The sequence below is a fragment of the Trachypithecus francoisi genome, unplaced genomic scaffold, assembly GCF_009764315.1.
Source record: "Trachypithecus francoisi isolate TF-2019V2 unplaced genomic scaffold, Tfra_2.0 Lachesis_group9, whole genome shotgun sequence".
Taxonomy (NCBI): Eukaryota; Metazoa; Chordata; class Mammalia; order Primates; family Cercopithecidae; genus Trachypithecus; species Trachypithecus francoisi.
Genome location: NW_022681474.1, coordinates 39079861 through 39091061, shown reverse-complemented (window position 1 = coordinate 39091061; position 11201 = coordinate 39079861). Strand labels below are relative to the sequence as shown.

Genomic DNA, 11201 nt, shown 5'->3' with positions numbered 1-11201 from the left:
CTGGGTATACAGGTGCCTGCCACCATGCTCGGGTAATTTTTGGGTTTTTTTTGAGACAGAGTCTTACTCTCTCCCAGGCTGGAATGCAGTGGCAGGATCTCGGCTCTCTGCAACCTCTGCCTCCCGGGTTCAAGCTATTCTCCTACCTCAGCCTCCCAAGTAGCTGGGATTACAGGCGTGTGCCACCACATCCGGCTAATTTTTGTATTTTTAGTAGAGACGTGGTTTCACCATGTTGGCCAGACTGGTCTCGAACTCCTGACCCCATGATCCGCCCGCCTCGGGCTCCCAAAGTGATGGGATTACAGGTGTGAGCCACCGCACCTGGCCAATTTTTGTATTTTTTAGTAGAGATGGGGTTTCACCATGTTGACTAGGCTGGTCTCAAACTCCTGATCTCAGGTGATCTGCCCACCTCGGCCTCCCAAAGTATTGGGATTACAGGCATGAACCACTGTGCCCAGCCTAAAATTATAGTTTAAATGAACATTTGAGAGCAAATCATAAATTTTTACCCTTAAATATTTCCATCTTCACTGCTAACACGAAGGACATCCTCTTAAATAATCACTGTACAATTATCAAATGCAGAAAATTTAACATTGTTAAATTGCTGTTATCTAAGCTGAAATTCATATTCAAATTTCACTAATTGTCCAATTAAAGGCCTTTATAGCTTTCTCATTTCCAGACCAGGAGCTGGTCCAGGATCACATGGTGCATTTATTTGTCCTGTTTGCTTAATTTCCTTCTTAATCTGGAAGAATTCCTCAGGCTTTCCTACTCTTTATGAACTTGATGTTTTTAAAGATTTCAGGCGAGTCGTTTTGTAGAATTCCCTTTAGTTTGGGTTTGTCCAATGTTTCCTTATGATTTGATTTAGCTTATGCAATTTTTTTTTTTTTTTTTTGAGACAGGGTCTCCCTCTATCACCCAGGCTGGAGTGTAGTGGCGTGATCTCAGCTCACTGCACCCTCTAACTCCCAGATTCAAGTGATTCTGGTGCCTCAGCCTCCCAAGTAGCTGGGATTACAGGCATACACCACAATGCCTGGCTAATTTCTGTATTTTTAGTAGAGACGGGGTTTTGCCACGTTGGCCAGGGTGGTCTCAAACTCCTGGCCTCAAGTGATCTGCCTGTCTCATCTTCCCAAAGTGGTAGGATTACAGGCTCACGTGAGTCACTATACCTGGTCATGCTTTTGTGTTTTTTTTGAATTGAGGTCTTATTCAGGGAATAATTTAGGTTAATATTACTGTACATACTGAGAAGTATAGGAATTCAGGTATTACTTTGTTTTTTTTTTTTTTTTTTTTTGAGACAGAGTTGTTGCCCAGGATGGAGTGCAGTGGTGTGATCTTGGCTCACTGCAACCTCCTCCTCCTGGGTTTAAGCCATTCTCCTGCCTCAGCCCCCTGAGTAGCTGGGATTACAGGCGCGCACCAGCATGCCCGGCTAATTTTTGTATTTTTAGTAGAGACGGGGTTTCACCGTGTTTGTCAGACTGGTCTCGAACTGCTGACCTCGTGGTCTGCCCGCCTCGGCCTCCCAAAGTGCTGGGATTACAGATGTGAGCCTCTGCGCCAGACCACGTTATTTATTTATTTATTCATTCATTCATTCATTTTTTGAGACAGAGTTTCGCTTTCATTGCCCAGGCTGGAGTGCAATAGTGCAATCTCGGCTCACCGCAACCTCCACCTCCCTGGTTCAAGCGATTCTCCCGTCTCAGCCTCCCGAGTAAACTGGGATTACAGGGATATGCCACCACACCTGTCTAAATTTTGTATTTTTAGTAGAGACGGGGTTTCTCCATGTTGGTCAGGCTGATCTTGAACTCCAGACCTTAGGTGATCCCTCCGCCTCTGCCTCCCAAAGTGCTGGGATTACAGGCATGAGCCACTGCGCCTGGCCATTTTTTATTTATTTTTTTGAGACAGAGTCTCACTCTGTCAGTCAGGCTGGAGAGCAGTGGCGTGATCTCGGCTCACTGTAACCTCTGCCTACTGCAACCTCTGCCACCCGGGTTCAAGTGATTCTCCTACCCCAGCCTCCCAAGTACCTGGGATTACAGACACCCGCCACCACGCCCGGCTAAGTTTTGTATTTTTAGTACAGAGGGGGTTTCACCATGTTGGCCAGGCTGGTCTCAAACTCCTGGCCTTAAGTGATCTGCCCACCTTGGCCTTCCAAAGTGCTGGGATTACAGACGTGAATCACTGCGCCCGGCCCAGGTATTATATTTTTACCAAAAAAAAATTTTTTTTTTTTTTTAAGGCAGGGTTTCGCTTTAACACTCGGTCTGGAGTGCTGGAGTGCAGTGGCATGATCACAGCTTACGGCAGCCTCAACCTCCCTGCCTCAAGTGATCCTCCCACCTCAGCCTCCCAAGTATGTGAGACCACAGGCACGCGTCACTACACCCAGCTAATTTTTATTCTTTTTTTTCAAGTTTTTCTTTTTTTAAAAAAATATATATATTTATAGATTTTTAAATTGAGACAGGGCCTGGCCCTGTTGCCCAGGCTGGTCTTGAACTCTTGGTCCCAAGCGATTCTCCTGCATCTGCAGGAGAGCCACCATGCCCAACCCTGTTTTTATTTTTTTGATAGTAACCATCCAAATGGGGATGCTGTGGTAGGATCGTTTTAAAATACAAAAGTTACAACTATATTGCTCAGTTTGAATTGACTTTCAATTCCAAAGGTTTCCCCCATCTGAAACAGAAAGCATCCGGAAGAACCAGGGTTTGAATTACCTTCTTCCCAGGGGTCTTGTTCCACCATCCTGAATGTAACACATCCAGAGGCTTCAGTTCACTCAGTCCAGGGCTGCTCCTCATCTCAGTTCTTCATCTGTAAAATGATAATAATAATAGTATCTACCTCGTAGAGTTGTTATGAAGATTAAATGAGTTAATATAAAGCACTTACAGTAGGGCCTGACCTGTAAGCCCTGTATAAACACCTGTTAAATAAAATGATCGAAAATATTTTTCCAGTTTTGTAGGTTCTTTGGAGACACTGATGGATTGTGAGAATTGTGTCCTGCAATGGAAAGAACATGGATTTACCAAACCTTTACAGAATGTCCAATACTGTTCTAGGCATTGGGAAAAAACATGGGAGATGCCCCAGGAATCTTTCAGATTCTCCAGAATTAAAAACACAACTGCTCAGCTTCCACAGTCTCTTGTAGTGATACTGCATTCTGGCACTGTCCTGGGCATTTATATGCCACTTCAATCCTTACAACAACCTTGTAATGCAATGACTGTTTGTTTGTTTGTTTGTTTTGCGACAGGGTCTCACTCTGTCACCCAGGCTGGACTGCAGTGGCGCAGTCATGGCTCATTGCAGCCTTGACCTCCTGGGTTCAAGTGATCCTTCCACTTCACCTTCTGCAGTGGCTGGGACTACAGATGTGCACCACCACACTTTGCTAATTTTTTAAAGTTTTTTGTAGAGATAGCGTCTCATTATGTTGCCCAGGCTGGTCTCAAACCCCTGGGCTCAAGCAATCCTCCAGCCTCAGCCTCCCAAAGTGCTGGGATTATAGATGTGAACCACTGTGCCCAGCCAGCAAATTAATGAGTTTACAGATGATGACACTGAGGCTGTGAGGGGTAATGGGACTTGCCCAAGTTCAGGGCACAGTGAGAGACGGTCTAGGAGGGAGGCAGGGCTGGCTCAACCCAGAGCTTGGGACCTCAGGGGTTAAGGAAGGTCCACCGTTTACTGAGTGCCTGACGCATGCAAGGCAGGCTAAACTTTTATATGTGAGAGTCATCGCACTCATCATGGGACTCCCCATTTCCCAGGAGGGACTTTGGCCATCCACTTTTACCAAAGAGGAACCAAGGCAGAGCGAGGCTCAATCACCAGCCAACAAAGAGTAGGTTCATTTTCAAGTTGCCGGACACCTGAGAAGATGGCTTCAGCACTATCAATAATTTAAAAGGAAACCTCTTTCACCTGGGTTTCAAATAAAGCTGCAAGTGCTTGGGTCCTACCACTGGTCCATTAAATAAAAATCTGCCTAGGATTTGGACATTTCAATAAAGCTTTCCTTGCAACCTGTAAATAAGGAGAATAGGACTATCTACAGAGTTAAGCCATGAAGTCAACACCAAAGAATCCCAGTAAGATATGCAAAGCCACCTCTAAAGAGACAGATCAGACTTCCCCTTCCCTCTCGACATAATCCAGATTGATCGTATTAACAAGTTTAAAGGAAGAATGAATATGAGAAAATGTTATGACCTTGATGTAGAGGAACATTTCTTAAACAAAACGCAAAAATCACAAGCCTTGAAAGAAAAAGATTCAAATATTCAACGGCATAAAAAAAGGAAGGGTTCTGTGCAATAAAATATGTCAGTTTTAAAAAATGAAGACGGCCGGGCACGGTGGCTCACGCTTGCAATCCCAGCGCTTTGGGAGACCAAGGCAGGTGGATCATTTGAGGCCAGGAGTTCAAGACCAGCCTGGCCAACATGGTGAAACCCCATATCTGTTAAAAATACAAAAATTAGCCAGGCGTGGTGATGCACGCCTGTAGTCCCAGCTACTTGGGAGGCTGAGACAGAATTGCTTGAACCCGGGAAGCAGAGGATGCAGTGAACCGAGATTGTGCCATTGCGCTTGAGCCTGGGCAATAGGGTGAGACTCCGTCTCAAAAAAAAAAAAAGACAAGCCAGAGAAGGGGAGATGTTTGTATTACATATAATCAACAACGGATTGTGTATAATTAACAAAATATCAGTGTCTAGAATATACACAGAACTTCTAAAAATCAACTTTTAGGCTGGGTGAGGTGGCTCATGCCTGAAATCCCAGCACTTTGGGAAATCCAAGGGGAGTGGATCACTTGAGGCCAGCAGTTCAAGACTAGCCTGGCCAACTTGGTGAAACCCTGTCTCTACTAAAAATACAAAAATTAGCCAGGCGCGGTGGCTCACGCCTGTAATCCCAGCTCTCAGGGAGGCAGAGGCGGGAGGATAGCTTGAGCCCAGGAGTTCGAGACCTGCCTGGGTAATACAGCGAGACCCCGTTCTCCACAAAAAGGAAAAAAAAAAAAAAAAAGACAAAAATTAGTCAGGCGTGGTGGTGCACACTTGTAATCGCAGCTACTCAAGAGGCTAAGGTGGGAGGATCGCTTGAACCAGGGAAAGGGAGGTTGCAGTGAGCTGAGATCGTGCCATTGCACTCCAGCCTGGGCAACAGAGCTCCCGTCTTAAAAAAAAAAAAATTTTTTTTTATTTTTTATTTTTTTTTTTATTTTTTTTTTTATTTTATTTTTTTTTTTTGAGGCGGAGTCTCGCTCTGCCGCCCAGGCTGGAGTGCTGTGGCCGGATCTCGCTCACTGCAAGCTCCGCCTCCCGGGTTCACGCCATTCTCCTGCTCAGCCTCTGAGTAGCTGGGACTACAGGCGCCCGCAACCGCACCCGGCTAATTTTTTTGTATTTTTAGTAGAGACGGGGTTTCACCATGGTCTCGATCTCCTGACTTGTGATCCGCCGCCTCGGCCTCCCAAAGTGCTGGGATTACAGGCGTGAGCCACCGCGCCCGGCCAAAAATTTTTTTTTTTTTTTAAAGTGAGAAATAGTTCAAGACCAGCTTGGCCAACATGGCAAAACCCTGTCTCTACTAAAAATACAAAAATTAGCCAGGCTTAGTCAGGCGTGGTAGCACAGGCTTGTAAGCCCAACTACTAGGGAGGATGAAACATTAGAACTGCTTGAACCTGGGAGATGGAGGTTGCCGTAAGCAGAGATTACACCACTGCACTCTAGCCTATGAGACAGAGGAGGACTCTGTCTCCAAAAAAAGGGGGATGGTGGAGAAATAGCTCCATAGAATAATGATAAAGAACATCAAGAGGCAATCAGAGAAGAAAAGGCCAAACCACAAATACACAAGATAAAGGTGCTCAACTTTACCAGGGATGGGGAAATGCAAATTAAAACCACAAAGAGCTATTTCAAGGTCTGGTGAGGGGCGGGCCGGTGGCTCAAGCCTGTAATCCCAGCACTTTGGTTTTGTTTTTGTTTGTTTTTTATTGTAAAGGAGCCTCGCTACTTTATCGCCTAGGCTGGAGTGCAGTGGCGCGATCTTGGCTCATTGCAACCTCCGCCTCCTGGTTCAAGCAATTCTCCTGCCTCAGCCTCCCGAGCAGTTGGAATTACAGGTGCCTGCCACAGGCACCTGTAGAGACGGGGTTTCACCATATTGGTCAGGCTGGTCTTGAACTCCTGACCCCAAGTGATCTGCCCACCTTGGCCTCCCAAAGCGCTGGGATTGAAATCACTTGAGGTCATGAGTTTGAGACCAGCCTGGCCAACATGGCAAAACCCCGTCTCTACTAAAAATATAAAAATTAGCCGGGCATGGTGGTGCGAGCCTGTAATTCCAGCTACTTGGGAGGTTGAGACAGGAGAATTACTTGAACCTGGGAGGTAGGAGGTTGCAGTGAGCCAAGATCACGCCACTGCACTCCAGCCAGGGTGACAGAGCGAGACCCTGTCTCAAAAAAAAAAGGGCTGGTGAGGCTAGGCAGCAAATGAAACTTCTGTAAATGCTGGTGCCAGTGCAAAGTGGGACATCCTCTTTCTAGAGCAGTTTGGCAATTATCAGTTATTACTAATAATATTACTAATAATTAGTAATAATAGTTATTACAAATAATATTAAAAAGGCACATACCCTCCAATCCAAAGATTCCCTTCTTAGGAAAATTCTCCCACAAGTGCCCTAAAGGACAAATACAAAAGTGTCCACTGCAGCGTTATATATAATGAATATGGAAATAATTGACCACTAATAGGAGAATGAATCAATACTTCAATGTATGATCCTACAATAGAACACTATGCAAAAGTTAAAATTAGTGAACCAGAGCTACATGTATCAGCATTTCAAAAATGTAAGTCAGGTCATATCTCTACTCTGCTCAAAACTCTGCATTTCATTTCAGTGAAAACAAAATCCTCACAATGGCCTACAACCCTCTCTGTGGTCAACATCCCCTAACCCACCCCCACCTACCCAATTATTTTTCTGACATTTCCTGACACACACTTTGATCATAGTCGCAAAGGCTCCTTCTCTTGATGGTCACTAGCTCACTTACCTGGTCCGGTTTTCCTTTTTTTCTAGCCTGATCTCCTTTCAATGAAGGCAGGGATCTTTTTCAGCTTTGTTTATTGTTGCATTCCAAATGCTCAGAGTGAACAAACATGACTAAATCTCAAAATCATAATGTTAACCAGATAAATCATGTTGCAGAAGGATGTTTACGGCATGATATCATCTATGTAAAGTTTTAAGATGTAAAACAATAACATATATATGTTTATATATAACCATTCCCTTATTTTTTTAAATTTATTTATTTACTTACTTATTTTTGAGATGGAGTCTTAGTCTGTTGTCCAAGCTGGAGTGCAGTGGTACCTTCTCAGCTCACTGCAACCTCCGCCTCCTAGGTTCAAGCTATTCTCCTGCCTCAGCCTCCCAAGTAGCTGGGACTACAGGCACATGCCACTACGCCTGGCTAACTTTTGTAATTTTAGTAGAGACAGGGTTGCACCATGTTGACCAGGCTGGTCTTGAACTCTTAACCTCAGGTAATCCACCCGCCTTGGCCTTTCAAAGTGCTGGGATTACAGGTGTGAGCCATTATGCCCGGCCCCCTTATGTTTTTATACTTTTACTACATATAAAGTATAAAAAACTTTTACTATATGTAAAATATATATACTATATAGTATTTTATATAGTATAATTACAAATATTTAATATATATTTTTTTTTTTCTTGAGATGGAGTCTCACTTTGGAGTACAGTGGCGCGATCTCGGCTCACTGCAACCTCTGCCTTCCAGGTCCAAGCAATTCTCTGCCTCAGCCTCCCAAGTAGCTGAAACTACAGGCACCTGCCACCACGTCCAGCTAATTTTTATATTTTTAGTAGAGACAGGGTTTCACCATGTTGGCTAGGCTGGTCTTAAACTCCTGACCTCGTGATACACCCGCCTTGGCCTCCCAAAGTGCTGAGATTACAGGCGTGAGCCACCGTATCCGGCCCACAAATATAATATATTTTATAATATAATATATAATATAAAGTATAATTACAAATACAATATATAGTATTATATATTATATATAGTAAAAAAATATATTATATATAGTAAAAGTATAAAAACATAAGGGAATGGCCAACACCAAATTATCTCTGGCTATTGGGAGTGAGTGGGATAGATTACGATAAATCTTTCATGTTTTGTTTTAAAAAACTGATCTGAGACAAATGAAAAAATCATGAGACTTGGCAAAGCTGAAAGGTTCAATTCTATTGTCTTCAATTCTTTTTTTTTTTAGAGATGGAATCTCCCTCTGTCACCCAGACTGGAGTGCAGTGATGTAATCAGAGCTCACTGCAGCCTCCAACTCCTGGGCTCAATGAATCCTCCTGCCTCAGCCTCTTGAGTAGCTAAGACTACAGGCACACACCATCTTGCCTGGCCAATTTTTGTATTTTTTGTAGAGACAGGGTTTCATCGTGTTGCCCAGGCTGGTCTTGAACTCCTGGGCTCAAGCAATCTGCCTGTCTTGGCCTCCCAAAGGGCTGGGATTACAGGCATGAACCACCACACCTGGACCATCTCTAGTCTTTTAACTCTATTTGTGTCTTTGAATCTGAATTTTGTCTCTTGTAAATAGCACGTAGTTTTATTTTTTAAATCCATTCTGGCCGGGCGCGGTGGCTCATGCCTGTAATCCCAGCATTCTGGGAGGCCGAGGCGGGTGGATCACGAGTTCAGGAGATCGAGACCATCCTGGCTAATACAGTGAAACCCCTTCTCTACTAAAAAATACAAAAAATTAGCCGGGCGTGGTGGTGGGCACCTGTAGTCCCAGCTAATCGGGAGGCTGAGGCAGGAGAATGGCGTGAACCCGGGAGGCGGAGCTTGCAGTGAGCCGAGATCGTGCCACTGCACTCCAGCCTGGGCGACACAGTGAGACTCTGTCTCAAAAAAAAAAAAAAAAAAAATTCCATTCTGAAAATCTCTGCCTATTGGTTGAAGTGTTTAGTCCATTTACATTTAATTACTGATAACATAGGATATATATCTGCCATTTTGCTATTTTAAAATATATTTTAAGTCTTATTTAATACTCCATTACTGCCTTCTTTTCTGTTAAGTAGATATTTTCTAGCATACTATAGTTATTGCCTTGTCATTCTTTTACTGTATATTTTTAGTTATTTTCTTAGTGGTTCCCTGGAGATTGCAATTAACATCTTAACTTAAAACAATAGTTTGGAACCATGCCAATTTAGTTTCAATAGTGTACAAAACTTGCTCCTATAAAGGACCATTCCCTCGACCTTCCTTTGTACTATTATTGACAAGCAAATGCAAGTTTATAGAATATATGACCCTCAATATATATTTCATGTTTTATATTAGTGCTTTATGCAGTTGTCTGAAGTAAGACAGGAGAAAAGAGTCACAAACAAAACATACATGTATACCGTTTTTTATATTTGCCTTTATTTAGTTACCTTTTCCAATGCTCTTCACTTCATGTGGATTTGAGGTAGTGTCACCTGTTCTTTCATTTCAGCCTGAAAGATGGATGTACTAGAGATAAATTATCTTCAGTTGCTGCTTTTATTTAACATTTTATCTTTTCTTGTTGTGGTAAAATATACATAACAGAACATCTACCATTTTAACTTTTTAAAATTTCTTTTTTTTTTTTATTTTGAGCAAAGTCTCATTCTGTCATTCAGGCTGGAGTACAGTGACATGATCTTGGCTCACTGCAACCTCTGCCTCCCAGGTTCAAGCAATTCTTGCGCCTTAGCCTCCTAAGTAGCTGGGACTACAGGTGCATGCCACCATACTTGGTTAATTTTTTGTATTTTTAGTAGAGATGGGGTTTCGCCATGTTGGCTAGGCTGGTATTGAACTAGCCTCAAGTGATTCACCTGCCTTGGCTTCTCAAAGTGCTGGGATTACAAGCGTGAGCCACCGTGCCTGGCCTATCTACTTCTTTATTGATACGTATTACATGTACATATTTTTGGGGTATATGTGATAATTTAATACATTTAATTGAGCTATCCATTGCATTAACTACTTATTTTTATTTATTTATTTATTTATTTTTTGAGATGGAGTCTCACTCTGTTTCCCAGGCTGGAGTGCAGTGTCATGATCTTGGCTCACCACAACCTCTGCTTCAAACGATTATCCTGCCTCAACCTCCAAAGTAACTGGGACTAGAGGCATGCACCACTATGCCTGGCTAATTTTTGTATTTTTAGTAGAGATGGGGTTTCACTATGTTGGCCAGGCTGGTCTTGAACTCCTGACCTCATGATCTGCCCGCCTTGGCCTCCCAAAGTGGTGGGATTACAGGTGTGAGCCACCGTGCCTGGCCTTTTTTTTTTTTTTTGAGACCGAGTTTTCCTCTTATTGCCCAGGGTGAAGCGCAATGGTTTGATCTTGGCATACCACAACTTCCACCTCCCGGGTTCAAGCGATTCTCCTGCCTCAGCCTCCCAAGTAGATGGGATTACAGGCATGCACCACCATGGCCCACTAGGTATGTATTTTTAGTAGAGACCGGGTTTCTCCATGTTGGTCAGGCTGGTCTCGAACTCCTTCAAGTGATCCACCCGCCTCCACCTCCTAAAGTGCTGGAATTACAGGCATAGGTCATCATGCCCGGTGGTCTTGTGTCTTCGTGTGTGCATGTGTGTGTGTGTGTGTGTTTTTGGTAGAGACAGGGTTTCACCATATTGGCCAGGCTGATCTTGAACTTCATGATCTGCTGGCCTCCGCCTCCCAAAGTGCTGGGATAACAGGCGTGAGCCACCAGGCCCGGGCAGGTCTTGTGTCTTCTAAGTGTATATTTGTATGACTCATTTCAACCAGTTTCAAATGTACAGGCATTGAGTACATTCATATTGTTGTGCTACCATTACTGCCTTCCATCCCTAGAAATTTTTCATCTTCTCTAATTAAAAACCCCATACCCATCAAAGATTAGCTTCCTAGTTCTCTCTCCCCTGAGCCCTGGCAATCCCATTCTACTTTCTATCTCTATGAATTTAACTACTCTAGGTACCCCATATAAGTGGGCAGTATTTGTCTTTTTGTGACAGGCTTATTTCACTTAGCA

At 43.5% G+C, this 11201-nt stretch overlaps 1 long non-coding RNA gene across 1 annotated transcript; it reads right to left on the bottom strand.

Annotated features, from left to right (window-relative positions):
- Positions 1 to 1633: 1633 nt before the first annotated feature.
- Positions 1634 to 10611, bottom strand: LOC117082571. The gene is made up of 2 exons (XR_004436679.1): positions 10544 to 10611; positions 1634 to 1702 (listed from the first exon to the last, which is right to left on the bottom strand). It is a non-coding gene; the product is annotated as an uncharacterized LOC117082571 (long non-coding RNA).
- Positions 10612 to 11201: the final 590 nt, after the last annotated feature.